General features: G+C 45.3%; 1 long non-coding RNA gene across 1 annotated transcript; it reads right to left on the reverse strand.

Annotated features, from left to right (window-relative positions):
- Positions 1 to 6845: 6845 nt before the first annotated feature.
- On the reverse strand, positions 6846 to 15623 carry LOC146893417 (uncharacterized). The gene is made up of 3 exons (XR_015738284.1): positions 15492 to 15623; positions 14085 to 14169; positions 6846 to 7046 (listed from the first exon to the last, which is right to left on the reverse strand). It is a non-coding gene; the product is annotated as an uncharacterized LOC146893417 (long non-coding RNA).
- Between the last annotated feature and the right edge of the window lie 390 nt (positions 15624 to 16013).

A 16013-nucleotide genomic window follows, 5' to 3' on the forward strand; every position in this document is an offset into this window, starting at 1 on the left:
ATGTCCATCTTGTTTCTCCCCGAATCTCCTGGCCACCCTGCCCATCTTCAGCCCGGAGCTCTCTCTCTGTTTACAAGTCCTGCCTAGCTATTGGCCAGTTAACTCTTTATTAAACGAAAGAGAGCAAAATATCTTCACAGTGTACAAGACTCTCCCACACCACACCTCTTGATTCTGTATCCGCTTATCAAACAGAATACAGATCCCCAGACATGTCTCTGAACCTTAGCACACTCTATTCCTAAACCAGAAATGCCCCTCCCTAAGGCGACTCCTTACAGTACACAGGCAGGGAGCAGGAGCAAGAAGCTGAGCTTCCATTTTCAATGCAAGCAAGAAACAGAGACAGTAAACTAGAAGTGACTGGGTGCTCTGCATCTCAAAGCCCGCCCCCAGCGGCACACTTCCTCCAGCAAGGCTGCACCACCTAAGTGTCCCCAAACAGCACCACTAACAGGAGACCAAGGTTTTCAAAAGCCTGAGCCTATTGGGGGGAGTCACTTCTTAATCAAACCACCACACCTCCTCATAAGACAAACAGGCATCAGCCACCATGCTGGCTTTAATTTTTCTTTTAATTATGGGATATTTCAAACATAAAGCAGTACTAGAGTGTTAGTAACTGTCCTACATGCCCAGTGCTGAGATTGAATGGATGTTAGTATTACATTGTATTTGTCAACTCGAAACAAAGTAAAAATGCAAACACAGTTGGAATGGCACTAACTCTTCCCCACCTTGGCGACACTCCCTCAATCACAATGCTTCCTTTCTAGTCACACGTTTGCACCATTGTTACAAATCTAGACACTCTATCAATACTTGTACAGTTTTTATGTGGGTATCATCCCATCGTTCATATCTTTTGATGGCTTTTCCACTCTGAGTTATGTTTGTGAGCGCTGCAGCTCTTGCTACATGGACATCTAGTTCATTTATTTTGATGGTAATGTGGCATTTTATAAACAAACTGCAGTTTGTACCATGCAGTTAGGAATAACTAAATGAAGGACATCTGGTTGTTTCTGGTTTTCTCCGCTCGTGTTCACGGTACAATAACCAGCATCTTGGTCTTGTGCATATCCTTGTGCACACGTTTTTCTGGCATGTTCTCTAATGGGAACAGCTGCTCAAAGGGCATGGTCATGATTATCTTCTGTTCACCCTTCCTGTGAGCTCTCTCTGCCCCGTTCCATTCAACCGTGGCTCCAGGGACTGGATCCTAGGACGAATCAACAAGTTCCCTTGCCTTCTGCTTCCTGGAGCATTTGGCCAATGAAGACAATCAATAGGAAACGGAAGAGGGAGGAAAGTGGGGATGGGTAATTTATCTCCCCAGTTCCCTCCAGGTGGTTGCCCCAGGCTGGCTACTCTCCACCACTAATGGTCGCAGGCCCAGGCTGACTCTCCCTTCCAGTCTTCTCTATCTCCGGGTCTCAGAAACCGTTCCTTCACCTTCCATTTCAGGCCAGTAGCAGCTAGGTCCCACCAATACCAATTTCTGGTTGTGCTCGCTAGGTTTATGTTGACATGACACAAGCCAGTGTCCTGTTCAAAGAAAGAGCCTCAGCTGAGGAAATGCCCCCAACGGACTGGCCTGTGGGAAAGCCTGCGGGGCATTTTCTTGGTTGATGATTAATGTGGCATTGTGGGCAATAGCACCCCTGGGCTGGTGAGAAGGCAGTCTGAGCATGCTAGGAGGAGCAAGCCAGTAAGCAGCACTCCTCCATGGCCTCTGCATCAGCTCCCCAGTTCCTGCCTTGAGTTCCTACCCCAACCTGCCAGAATGATGGACTTCAGGTTGTAAGGTGAATAAACCCTTTCTCCCCTAAGTTGCTTTTGGTCATGATGTTTATCACAGCAGTAGCAACCCTGACTAAGACACTGCATTCTGAGACTCTCCTCATGTGATTAAACTGACAGAATCCTGTCTGGTGTGTGTAGGACTAGCTTCACACTAGCTTTGCAGCTTGCTCCCTGTTGCTTTTCTTTTCTTTTCTTTTCTTTAAGATTATCTTTTTAATTATGCTTACGTGTATGTCTGGGTCTGGGTCTGTACACACGAGTGCTGGTGCCCATACATCCCTGGAGTTATAAGGGGTTGTGAGCCACCTGACGTGGGTGCCGGGACTCAGGCTTGGACGGGTTCTCTTAAGCACTGAGCCATCTCTCCAGCCCCTGCTGTCTATGACTGTGGCAAAATATCTGACAAGAAGCAACTTAATTGGGGAGGGAAGGGTTTATATCAGCTCACAGTACAAGGAGATTCAGTCCATGAGATGGGGAAGGCATGGCAGCAGGTACAGGATGCAGAGAGAGGTGAATGATGGTACTATTCTCCTTTTTACAGAATTTATCCTGGACCCATAGAATGGTTTTCCCCACATTCGGGATAGGTTTTTCCATCTCAATTAAAACCCGCCATAGAAGATCCATCACGGACATGCACAGACTGATATGACCCACATAGTCTCATATATTTGAATGTTTGGTTCCCAGTCAGTAGACTATTTAAGAATGATTAGGATGTGTGACCTTGTTGAAAGAGGTGTGTCACAGGGGTGGACTTTGAGGTTTCAAAAGCCCAAGGCAGGCCCAGTGGCCCCCTCTAGGCCTCTGCGTGCATGTCAGGATGTAAGCTCTCGGCTACTACTTCAGCTCTATACTTTCCTCTGTGGTGATCATGGACTAACCCTCTGAAACTGTTAACAAAGCCCCCAAGTAAATGCTTTCTCTTATAAGTTACCTTGGTCATGGTGTCTGCTCACAGTAATAGAACAGTGACTAAGGATGAAGTGTTGGTACCAGAGAGTGGAATATGTCTTGACAGGCATGCTAATGTTGCTTGTTGGTGGAATATGGACTTTGGGGCTTTGGATTAGGAAAGCAATTGAATGTTGTAAATGGAGCTTAGTGGGCCTTGCTAGTAGAAGCATGGAAGGCAGTATGCTGAGAGATATGTGGACTATAGAGGCCCAGCTCAAGAAGTTCCAGAGAAGAACACTATTAGCAACTGGACAAGAGACCATTCTTATATTTTAGAAAAGAATGCAACTGATTTCTGCCCTTGTCCAAAAATATATCCTGGAGTCTAAATTGAAAAGTTTTAGATGGATGTCATTGGCAGAGGAGTTTCAATACAGCCTAGTACTGACTGTGCTGTGCGATCACTCTTGTGCAGATACAGAATGGAAAAGCAAGGAGGGTAAAAATAAACACAAAGCCTACAGCTTGAGGAGGAGAAAAGGAGCACCAGAAAATTTAGTGTTGGAACCAACTCCTGTGCTCAAGGAGATGAGCATTTTAAAGAAGAGCCTGATGCTAAAGGAATAAAGGGGGTGGTGCCCTCAGGGTAAGACCCTGCCCACCTGAGGTTCCATGTTGTGAAAAGCAAAGTTTATTAACAAAGGAAACCACCAACAAGTCAAAGATTGTGTGACTAATTCCTGGAGAAAGCCAACTTCCATCTCCTACAAGGAGAACTGGACAGCTACCACCACACGGTTCTGGCTTTATCAAGAAAGATAAAGGTGTGAAGCTGTTGTGGAATCTTCTTCTGTGGTTCAGAAAAGCTACTGAAGTCAGGCATGTAGCAGGGAAATTCCTGCATGGAAACGTGGAGAGGCCATTGCATGCAGGGAAGTCCCTGCATGGAGGCATGAAGAAGCCATTGCATGCAGGGAAGTCCCTGCACAGAGGTGTGGAGAAGCCATTGCATGCAGGGAAGTCCCTGCATGGAGGCATGAAGAGGTCATTGCATGCAGAGAAGTCCCTGCATGAGGCATGGAGAGGCCACTGCATGAAGCTGTGAAAGTGAAACTCGCATTACAGCAAAGTCTCCAAGATGTTGGAGATGTCAGAACCAAGGGATACCTGCCAAGGAGAGCTACAGACAGGATGTGGAGCCAGCCCAAAATAAGGGTGTGTGCTGGAAGGAGTGGGAGATCTGAAGAGCCCTTTAACAACGGGTACAGAAACATGGGCTTAGAGTTTGCCCTGGTGAACTTCGGTCTTGCTTTGGTCCAGTGTTTCCCCCACTCTGCTCCCTTTTCTCCCTTTTGGAATGGTAATATATATTCTGTGTCATTGTGTGTTGGAACTGTGTGATTTGTTTTGCTTTTTTTTTTAATTTTACAGGGGATTACAGTTAAGAGGCTGTCTGAGTCTTCAGAAAAGACGTTGGACTCTTAAACACTGTTGACACTGTGAAGAGCTATGGGGACTTTTGAAGTTGGACTAAATGCCTTTTGCATTATGATTATGATATGGCTACAAGCCCGTGGAGGCCAGGGATGGAATGTGTTTTGAATGAAGATAGCCCCCATTGGCTCATATATTTGAATGTCTGATTCCTACCTGGTGGACTGTTTAAGGAAGGGCTAGGAGGTGTGGCCTTGGTGGAGGAAGTGTGTTACTGGGAGTGGGTTTTGAGGTTTTGAAAACTTGGCTATTTCCAGTTAGTTAGTTCTCTCTCTCTGTCTCTCTCTCTCTCTCTCTCTCTCTCTCTCTCTCTCTCTCTTTCTTCTTCTTCCTTCTTCTTCTTCTTCTTCTTATCCCTTCTTCTTCTTCCTTCTTCCTTCTTCTTCTTCTTCTTCTTCTTCTTCTTCTTCTTCTTCTTCTTCTTCTTCTTCTTCTTCTTCTTCTTCTTCCTTCTTCTTCTTCCTTCTTCTTCTTCTTCTCCTTCTCCTTCTCCTTCTCCTTCTTCTTCTTCTTTTTCTTCTTCTTCCCTGCCTGCCTCCTCTCTGCAGATCAGGAAATAAGCTCTCAGCTACTGCTTTAGCACCATGTCTGCCTTCCTGCCACTGTGCTTCCCATAATGGTAGAAATGGACTAGTCCTCTGAAACTGTAAGCAAGCTCTCAAATTCTTTATTTTGTAAGTTGTCTTGGTCATGGTGTTTCATCACATCGATAGAACTGTAACTAAGACAGAAGCTCCCTCTCCCTTTTTTGATCAGAATTACTTTAAGAGGAATAATCCAAAGATCTTAAAAGATTATTTTCTGAAACTCTCCTATAGAATTCTTATTCCCAATAGTGTTTGAATTAGATTATTCTGGACCATCTAACTGCAGTCCACTTCCTGGTGGCTGTCAGGCCGTCTTTAGTATGAAACAGTTCTTATTACCTATTTCATGAGTTTTCAGATTATTATGAAGGAGAGCAGCTCTACAATGTCTCCAGGATGGCTTTGCACAGAACCAGGTAGACCACAGAGGCCAAGAACACAGCACAGGAGGCCAGCTTTGGAGGTGCTCCCTACTTTGGTAACCACCAACTGTGTTGTACAATGTCACCATGAAACAGTGTCTCATCTGCCTGCATATGATGAAGACCAGGCTTTCAACCTCAACCCTGCCACGTTCCCATGGCCCTTCACACCCTACATCCCCATTTAGGGCACCGCTGCAGGCTGCATAGATACAATCCACGATCGAAGAACCTATCCAGCCCACATCATTTTGAAATCATCTTGTGACAGGATATTTGGGAAGGTGGCATCGCTCTGAGCCTGCCTTGCTGCCTTTGTGAGCCACGGGATGACAAGCCCTCCTAAACAAGGCAGCTAGAGGCTGCAGTGTGCATTAGCATGCTGCCACAGCTGGCATGCTCTGGGACTTCCAGAGCTGAAACACCATTTGTTATTCTAAGAAAAATCTGATCTGTCTCTTGCTTTCTTATTGAGTTTTGTGAGAGGTGCCCCTGTTTGGTTAAGTTGAAAGTACCAGTCTTGTTTTTACAGACCCTCCTTTTCTGTTGTTTATAATTTACCATTTTTGGGTCTCGGTGTTATTATTTTCTTTCTGTAATCATTCTCCAGACACACTGTGTTTCTGAGTCTTTGATTCCTATGAAAAATTATGAGATACCTGTAGAATAAAGCTGCTTGTTTTTTCCTGGCTGCCCAGACCACAAAATAATCACACAGAAACTATATTATTTGCCATACTGTTTGGCCAATAGCTTAAGCATATTGCAAGCTAGCTCTTATATCCTAAACTAACCCATCTCTGTTAATCTGTGTATTGACAAGTGGCTGTTGCTTACTGGGTAAAAGTCCAGCCAGCTTCTGTCTCTGGCAGGGCTACATGGTTTCTCCCTGACTCCACCCACTCTCTCTATATATCACTTTCAGCCTGGCTTTTCTCTGTTAAGCCGTTGGCCGAAAGCTGCTTCTTTATTAACCAATGGCAATAAAACATATTCACAGCATACATCACCTCCCACATCAGATACCTCTCTCTCTCTAAATATTGCTGTGCTCTGATCTCTCTCTTCTGTCTACAGATCTGTTGTCTATTTATCTAGTACCTGACTACATACATACATTTCTCTTGGTAAATTTTTTGTCTTTACTCTATGGTACATGAGGAATCTTTCTCCTATATTTATCACTCTGCCTGCCTTTCTGGAATTACCTCAGATCTTACCTCTATTTCATTAATTTATTCCTCAACCACATTTAATTTTCGGCTGTAAAAATCCCATGTGGGTGACCCACAATCAATTGATAAGGACTTACAAGGGCTTCAAGAGATCTAGGAGCCAGACCTAGGTCCCCTGCATCTATGTCATGGGCTTGGGGTTCTTGCAGGACACCTAAGAGTTGAGCTGTGGTGGTTGCAGACTCTTTATCTTGGGACCATGTTTCTCCTACGGAATTACCTTGTCCAGCCTTGATGTGATGGTATGTTCTGGTTTACTGTAGCATATTATGCAGTATTGGTTGATGTCCCTAGAAGGGCTGCTCTTTTCTGAGGTGAGATGGAGGGGTGTGGATCTAGGGGAGAGGGGAAAGAGATGAGGTAGGGTGGGAGGAGGAGAGGAAAACTGCCATTGTGATGGATGAGAGAATAATAATAATTTTTTAATAAAAAATCCAATATGGGGGCTAGAGAGCTGGCTCGGTGGTTAAGAGATCTTGTTACTTTTCCAGAGGCCCTCAGTTCAGATCCCAGCATCTATGCTGGGCAGTTCACAACTGTCTGCAACTCCAGCTTCAGGGGATCCAGTGCTCTCTTCTGGCCTCCAAGGACACATGCTGATACTGTGGGCGCACACACACACACACACACACACACACAGAGAGAGAGAGAGAGAGAGAGAGAGAGAATAAATCTTTTTTTTAGAATCTAATGTCTCTTTGTATTTCTGATGACTAATTTTATTCTAGAAATGTTACAGTTTATTTTCCTATTTGCTCTTTTCTTATATCTTCATTAGTCTTAAAATCTTTAGCATATATTCTTGCATGTTCACATTAGGTATCTTTAGTTCTAAATCATTCAGCTGTCTTTAAACATCAGTTCTAGATGGATCATTCCTTCATTTACTTTGTTGTGAGCACTCACATTGGACCACACCAGTGTCTCACTCCCAACATTCCACTCTCATCTGACTGTGGGTGTTATAACCTGTGCTTGCAAAATAACAGAGCCACGGGGCCAACAGTACCCTACACCATACATACACACACACAGCACACACAAAGCACAACACACACACAACACAAATATATACTGCACACACACCACAGATACCCCACACACACAACACACTGCACACACAACATACTGCACACACACAATACACACATACACTACACAACACAACACACACAACACACACAACACACCTCACACACAACACATACACACGCACAACACATACACACGCACAACACATACACACACACAACACATACACACACAACACAACACACATACAACACATACACACACCACACACACACCAGTGCACCAGCTACAACATCAGCTTGACATTTACTGCTTTTTTTTCAATCCTATCTTCCCCAAATCTCATAAATTTTCCGTTTTCTTGGAAACCCAGGCACTCATTCTAAGTTGTTCTTCTAACAACCTCCTCTAGCCTTTCTAGATGTTTCTGTGTGGGAGGATTTAGTGCATTCTTAATCTTCTCTCTTGCTGGAATCCAGGTCAGACTGAACATGCTATATATAATGATCTTAAGCTATTGAGGGGTCCAAACTGTGTCATTAACTAGTCATCTAATTAGCTAGTTAACTAGTCAGCTAATACGGGAACCTTACCTCATGCCTCACGAACTTACACATGAAAGCCAACATGTTTTTCCAGAATCATCTTAGGCCTTCCGGTCCCACAGAAGCAACTTTGAGTTTTAGCTCTACAAAGTTTAGATGACCTCAGATAAGTTAGATTTTCCAAGATTCCGTCTTAAAATGCAGATTTTGACAACTCATAGTTGCCAGCTGTGCCAAACCTAAATACATGCGTTAAGATATATTTAGTAAAAAAAAAAAAAAATTCCAAGTTTTATGGCACAACTCGTTCCTTCTACCAAAGAATCCGAACTGCTTTGCCTCAACCTATCTATCAGGATCATCCCTTCAGCCCTCCGTGACCCTCTGTGAGGACAGGGCGGCCTGTGGGCCTGTCACCCGAAGCCCAAGACTGCTGTGGAACGCCAGGGCGGCCTCACAGTTACCTCCGCCCCTTGAGGCTCACTCTAAAGAGGAGTCAGGAAAGACAAGTGTGGAGTTCGAGAAATAAATGGAAAGCACCTCCCGCAAAAACCTTTACACGCATCTCCAGGGGTCCCCACACAGCCCTGGGGGTGCCTTCCATGAACACTTTACACACATCCCCAGGGGTCCCCATGCAATCCTGGGGGTGTATCCTGTATCTCTGCTTCTTTAGCACTGGTATTTCAAGTGTGTGCCACCATGCCTGGGCTTTTTTTTTTTAAATAATTTTTTGAAATTATAATTATGCCATATCCCCTTTCCTCCTTCAATCCCCTTTCATGAATCCCCCCACTCTCTCTCAAATCCATGGCATCTTTTTAATAATTGTTCCATAAACACACACTCACACACACACACACACACACACACACACACACACACCCCTAAAAAGACAACCTGCTCTGTCTGTATGTTTTCTTAATGTGTATTTTCTCAGGGCTGATCATCTGGTACTGGCTAACCAGTTGGAGGGCCCTTCCCTGGGGAAGACCGTTTCTCCCACCCTAAGCATCCCTGTTGCCTGTAGTTGTTATCTAAGGTTGAGGCCCCGGGAGCTTTCCACCTTCTGTGTTAGCGCATCCGCTGATGTCGTCACTGTCTGGGTCTTGTTTAGACAGCCATATTTTTTTTAACTTATTTATTTATTTATTTTGTATACAATATTCTGTCTGTGTGTATGCCTGCTGGCCAGAAGAGGGCACCAGACCTCATTACAGATGGTTGGGAGCCACCATGTGGTTGCTGGGAATTGAACTCAGGACCTTTGGAAGAGCAGGCAATGTTCTTAACCTCTGAGCCATCTCTCCAGCCCTAGACAGCCATATTGATGAGTCTTCCTCGAGCACTTTACCAACTGAGCCGTCTTCTCAGCCCCCACTTCAGATGCCGTGAGAACTCCTATCATCCTGTATTCATCTTTGAATCCCAAGCCAGATGGGTCTAATAGAGACTCACTAGATGAATGAAACACTGGCCTCCATCTCCAAATCTAGTACCCTACCTCTGAGTCAGACTCTACCCCAGCCATCAGGACAGGAGGCTTCAAAGCCACCCTGGAATAGGCCGGCCTTCTGGTGTTCCCATACTCACGCTCTTCCCACAAATCGAGAGTCTAGCTGAGGCACTGGCCTGGCAATAGTGACTAACTGTGATGAGCTGATAAAACAAAAATGCCTTTTAGATATCTAAAAGTAGTATAGTCGGGAACCCCAAAACACCCACAGCTGCACCTGATAATTAGAACCCAGTGACACCCCTCACTCAAGATAACTAGACACAAGACGGCATAAGCAGAGACCCCGCAATGGCCACTTGACAGCGTATAAGCAGAGACTCTGCAATACCCACTCGACAGTGTATAAGCAGAGACCACGGGCAATGCAACACTCCACCTCATCAGGACTATTGGAGACGTGCGAAAGACACCAACTTGGTCTGCCCTGTGGCTGGAGAGTCTCCCCCAGGATCCTGACCCTTGAATCAGAGACTTCTGTTAGAGATTAGACGCAACTTTTGGCTAGGATACACCAAGTAAGCAGCCTTGGGGAGATAGGTATGCGACCGTAGTTAGGAACTTGTTATGTGAGCCTTGCATGATGATCCTTTGTTACACCAATACGCACACCTACCTTCTACTTGTGACATTAACTAAAGACTAATCCATTGCGGTGTCCCTGTCTAGACTTGGCACAGCATCTTGTAAAGCCAGGTGCATCTCAGGTGTTCAGCAAGCCTTGGATGGGCTTCTTGATTTGAGGAGCTTCAGACACTAAACAGTTCTGACTGTAGAAAGTACAACTCCCTGTCATGACTCACCCATTAGGACCCTTTTAATAGGGAGCTATGGAAATGCACTGCCTGGTACTGTCTTAATTAAGAACACGGTCCTGACTATCCCCTCTGAATGGATGCCCTTCCCTTCCTCCTCTCTCCTCTTCTCCTTGACACTTGGAGGCAGAACCTGGCTGCCTCTGACAAGACTCCTGCTCACAGTGGTGCTGATGATAAACTCAGTTTGGTAACAGTTGAGCTAGCTGGGGCCGGCGGCGCTCCCACCAGCATGGGGTTCTCTAACTACCCACCATTTAGTGAGTAAAGAAGCTCTCTCCCGTGCCCCTGTGTGAGCTCTCAGCAAGTTTGGAGATGGACGTGCAAGCAGACCAAAGACATGCAGGCCTCTGGAGTTCTCATTCCCCGCCCCCATCCTAAAACTACTTTATTCTGGAGACTACAGCTTTTCTAAAAACTAAAGATGAATGATGTCTGGGCTAGGGAGACAGCTCAAGGGTTAGGTGGTTACTGAGCAAGTGTGACAACTAGGGTTTGGGTCTCCAGAACCCACATAAATTCCCAGTGCGTGTGTCAACTGGTCTGTAATTCCAGGCTTAGAAGGGGGAGATGGGATTGGCAGAATAAGTTGGTTAGCAAGACTAGCCATATCTGTGAGCTCTGGGTTTAACTGAGAGCCTTTCTTCAAAGAGTAGGGAGGGAAAAGATAGAAGACAATTTCTGACATCAAAGTCCAGGCCTCTGCATTCATACGCATCCATGCGCACATGCACACACACACTCAGATACACAGACAGACAGACAGACACACACACACACACACACACATACTCACAGACAGACAGACACACACACACACACACACACACATACACACACAGGAAAAAAATTATAAAAAGGAAAGAAAGGCAAAATGAACCCCTGACTCCCTACCACTTCTGAGCTCCATCCCAAGTCTATGGGCAAGATGGGCTTGAAGCCTCCAGGCAAGGGAAGTCTGGTCACCCTGTGTGCACAAGGACACCTGCCTGGGATGCTCAGGAGCCATGGAGGAGAATTAGACTCCAGAAAGGTCTGGCTCCCCACTTCAAAGTTCTAAACATGATCTGACCATCCAGGCAGGCTGCCCCTGGGTTCCCCATCCCCCACGCTCAATGCACGATCAGCAACAACTTGCTAACGTGTGGTAAGGGCCTCAGCATGCTGTGGCTCCGCAGCTTCCCTCTTTTCCTCCCCTTTCCTTCTCTCCAAGCACATACACCCACATGCACACACACAATACACACATATGCACGCACACACATGCATGCGCACACACAATATGCACACACACTTCATGAGAAACAGAGAAAATGTAAAGCTGCACTCACAAACTGGTGAGGCAGACCCTCATGGCAGGTGTGTGCAAATACAGTCACAGAAGGGCGTCCTCTCTTCATAAGGAAGTTTGTCCAGCTAAACATGACTTGAACGTATCTCAGAGGGAGAATACAGCCTTAGCCCCCAGTGCTGTAAAAAAGAATCCATCCATACGTACATCCTCATGGATTTGCATAGAAAAGCTTACTTTTCAAAGAAAATTCACAATCGTTGGTTCTTTGAAAGCTCACAGGATTTGGGTAATAGTGATGGTTTGGGGTATATGGGCTTTGGAAGATGGTTTTATTTTCTGCTGTTGTGGAGTTAGTTTTATAATTTCTGAATCCATTTTGTCCTAGATCGTTCCTGTTAGCATTCAGACACCCCACCCCTCCTGAGCTCTCATGACACCGGAGACAAACGGCATGCCCCAAACTCCTGTCGGCAGCTGGTTTTGAATCAGCAAGAGGCATCATGAACCGACATTGGCGGTTGGGAGTGTTATAGCGACTCCCCTTCCAGGGGCTAAGATCATCAGGGATGGGGGCTTATTCATTTGTTTGTAGCCTTTATAACTTCCCAGTTCTCTCAAGCCACTGTTAGCATTCTCCAGACTGCTAGCTCCAGCCCTTTCCAGACGTTTTCTAAGCATCACACCCCTCTGCCACTTTTTTGCATGCTATGCCTTAAGCATTTTCCCTAACTGATACACTTGTGTGTGTTACACACATGTAAGTGTTTGTTTAGATTAACAACAGCTTCACAAACAACTAATGGCAATGCTTCATTATTCTGGAGTGCCATCAGGCATATTCTGCTAACACTGTATTATTCTACTTGGGCCATTGCAACTGAAATAATAATGATAATAATAATAATAATAATAATAATAATAATAACAACAAGCAGATTGTTGTTTATGGCTGCTATTTATTTATTTTGAGAGGGGTTTGCATATGTAGCCCAGGCTGACCTCAATCCTCCTACCTCAAGCCCCTGAGGGCTGGAGTGTGCCACCAGGCCTGGATTTGCCCAACAGATTAAACAATATAAGTCTGCTGTATCAGTTTCAGTAGTTAGAAGTCAGAAGCAAGCTATAAATAGGGCTGGTTCTTTCTCAGGGTTAAAGGGAGATGTTTGGGGACCCTTCCCCCTGCTTATGGTAACTTCCTGGAATTCTCGGGCAGTACTGGGAAGCCACCACTTCACCTGGACCTCTGTGTTCATCCATGGCATCTCCTCTCTATCTCTGAACCTGAAGTGCACTTTTTTATAAGGACATCAGACATGTTGGATTAGGGCCACTTTGGTGACCTCATTTTAATGTGATTACCTCTGAAAACACATTTTTCTGAATGAAGTCACAGTCTGAGGTTCTGGGGTTGAAGGGGGAACATTACACAGTTCCCAATGCTATCTAATGAAAGTGTTGATCATTAGTCCACATATCTCAGGAATGAGGAGTCTGAGCTAGAGACAGAGGTACAACTGTCAGTTAAAGGGTGGTGATAAAATCACAGAAAGTTTAATCAAAGAACAAATTAGAGAAGATATTCAGAAGGCTGAAAATGTAGATGAGTTAGTAGGGTGCCTGTCTAACATGCTCCAGGCCCTGCATTTACCCCAACGCGCATTAAACCAGATATGCTATTATACAGCTGCAATACCAGCATTCAGGAGGTGGAGGCAAAAGGATGAGAAGTTTAAGGGCATCCTTGGGTACATATTGAGTTCAAGGGTAACCCGGGCTATATGAAATCCTGTTTCATAAAAAGAATAGGAGGTGGGCCAAAGAACCAGTAGGACCGGAAGGAAAACAGGGAAGGAGGAGGGAGGAGGAAGAAGAAAGAGGAAGACGAAGGAGGGAGGAAGAGAAAGAGAAATGTCTCACAGTCAGTCAGAACCTAGAGCCCACTGGTGCATACGCTGGGGACGAGGTACAGAGCACAGACAGAAGCTCTTGACAAGGTAGACGACGATCTTCCTGAGGGAGGACCGTAATTCGCCATGCTTACATCACACACCATCTGGGACCCAGTTTTCAGCCAGCGATGTGGATGTGTGTAACTGGCTTTGATGTTGGCCAAACAGTCCAGGTTTACCATTAAAATGTGAGAATAGAGGCTGGAGAGATGGCTCAGTGCTTAAGAACACTGGCTGCTCTTCCAGAGGTCCTGAGTTCAGTTACCAGTGCCTGCATAGTGACTCACAAACATCTATAAGTGTAGCCCCATTGGATCTGATGCCCTCTCCTAGTATACGATAGATAGATAGATAGATAGATAGATAGATAGATAGATAGATATACATTTAATTAATTAATTGAAAATAATGTATTTTTAAAATGTGAATAGGGAGGCAAAACTCAAAGCAGAATCAGAAAACAGACATATGACCCACGATTTTACCAACCACTGGCTCAGCTGAATTTCAGTAGACATCCAAATATATGGCTCCACACCAGTCTCTTCCTCTCATTGGTCAAGTGGAGGAGACTCTATGGTAACAAGCACACATACAGGCCCTTCATTGCCCAGGATTGCCACATAGTAAATATCCAATAACAGATAACTTTAACATCTATTGCTTTCACTACAAAGCTAGTGCAGGAAGAAAATACATTTTTTTGCATCTCAAACTTCTGAGCCTATTTTCAAAGCGATATAAAAAAAAGAAAACCTAATTGAGGGTAATTATATACAGGCCTAAATGTTTATAAAGTCTCCTAAAGTATACATCTTCAAGGCCAGAGAAGAACATGCCCAAATACTACAAAGATTAGAGCTAAGCAGTGCTGGGCATAGCATTAAGAACCAGTCCCAGCTGACCCAACCTCCTGCCTCTCTGCTGCGTTGTAACTGGTCACACCTACAACCTGACACTTAACACGCTAGCCCAGCTCTGCAGCCTCGGCTGCACCCAGGCCACACGGGCAAGCCGTGACTGCTGATCCGCCATCTCTGCGATGGAACTGAAACCCAATGGGGCATCTGGAAAGCTGGTGGGATGTCTACAAGTAATAAACTTGTGACTGTGTGTTCATTTGGCACCCAGTCGCGACAGCACGGATTCCTCTCATCTCTGTTTCTTAAGAATCAATAAAAAGTTAGTGATGCATTTAGCTGGGGTTCAATAAATGAAATTGAGTTCCTTTTTCAACCTTTTATGGGACTGTTCCTTGGGTTGCGCTCCTGAGAGTCACTCTGGAGCAATCAGATACATCATTTGGTGACTGCAGCACAATTTTCTAAAACAGAGTGAAGTCCTAAGGAGGCAAAGAAGCGTTTAGCTGGGGCTAACGTGGGGCGGGCAGACGAGGAGTAAGGGACACTGCTTTCTGAACCTTGAAGGTTGGGCATGGTGGGGGTGTGGCTGGGTGTGGATAAGCGAAGCAACTGGGGCTGTAGCAACAAGAAATAGACTGCTGGGGTCAGATGGAGGAGGTGTGGCTTTGGGGGGCATTTTTATGAGTCTCAGATACCGGTTGAATCAAGGGAGTGATCATCCCTGTGCCATCCGTCAGCCACAGCTGATGCAGTGAGGTCTCATGACAGTGTACAAGCCAGAGCATTTCAGAGACAGAAGCAATGGAATGTGGAGACAGATCCATCTTTCCTGCTCCTAACTCAGACATGCTGGAAGAAATGTATCTGCTTTCCAATCCCTCTGCTGCCAATGACTGCACATGATGTGAGGTTTCTGTACCTGTTATTTAATCCCTGGCATACCTGCTTTCTGAAGACCCGGGATTATAATTCCTCGATTAGAGAATTCAAAGACAACGCCCATGGGGTGAGACAGAGTAAAAGCAACACCTACCTCACTGTAGTGTGAAATGAACTGGGAGCTGCAGGGAGTGGATTCAACTTCTGGTGCGGAAAGCAGTGAGGCTCACGATGTTTTACAACATTGCTCAGGCCAAACAAAACCCACAGCCAAGACACACCTTCCTTCCTTCAGTTGCTTCTGTCAGGCATTAGTCATAGCCACGGGAAAGGGGACTGTCACAAGGGTGTCAGGCGCACACTAGAAATGTTGCTGTCTGCTTAACCACACCAAGCTGTATGTGGAAGTCTCACGAACTCCACTGTGCCTAAGTTAAACCCTCATCCAAACAGGACTATTGGAAGGAGTCCTTCACAGTGTACTTAATGTCTTGTAGGTAGTTATTGTGGCTGGCATGATCATTATGGCTTATTTTCTCCCCGTTACTAGGGACTGAACCCAGGGCCCAGAGCTCACATGTACCAGGCAAGTACTCTAGCCCTGATATATTCTCGTCAATTTTTTTTTAACTTTCTGTTTTGAAATGGGGAGTGGCTAAGCTGCTCAAACTGCCTT

The sequence above is a fragment of the Myodes glareolus genome, chromosome 7 (genome assembly GCF_982192425.1).
Source record: "Myodes glareolus chromosome 7, mMyoGla1.1, whole genome shotgun sequence".
Taxonomy (NCBI): domain Eukaryota; kingdom Metazoa; phylum Chordata; class Mammalia; order Rodentia; family Cricetidae; genus Myodes; species Myodes glareolus.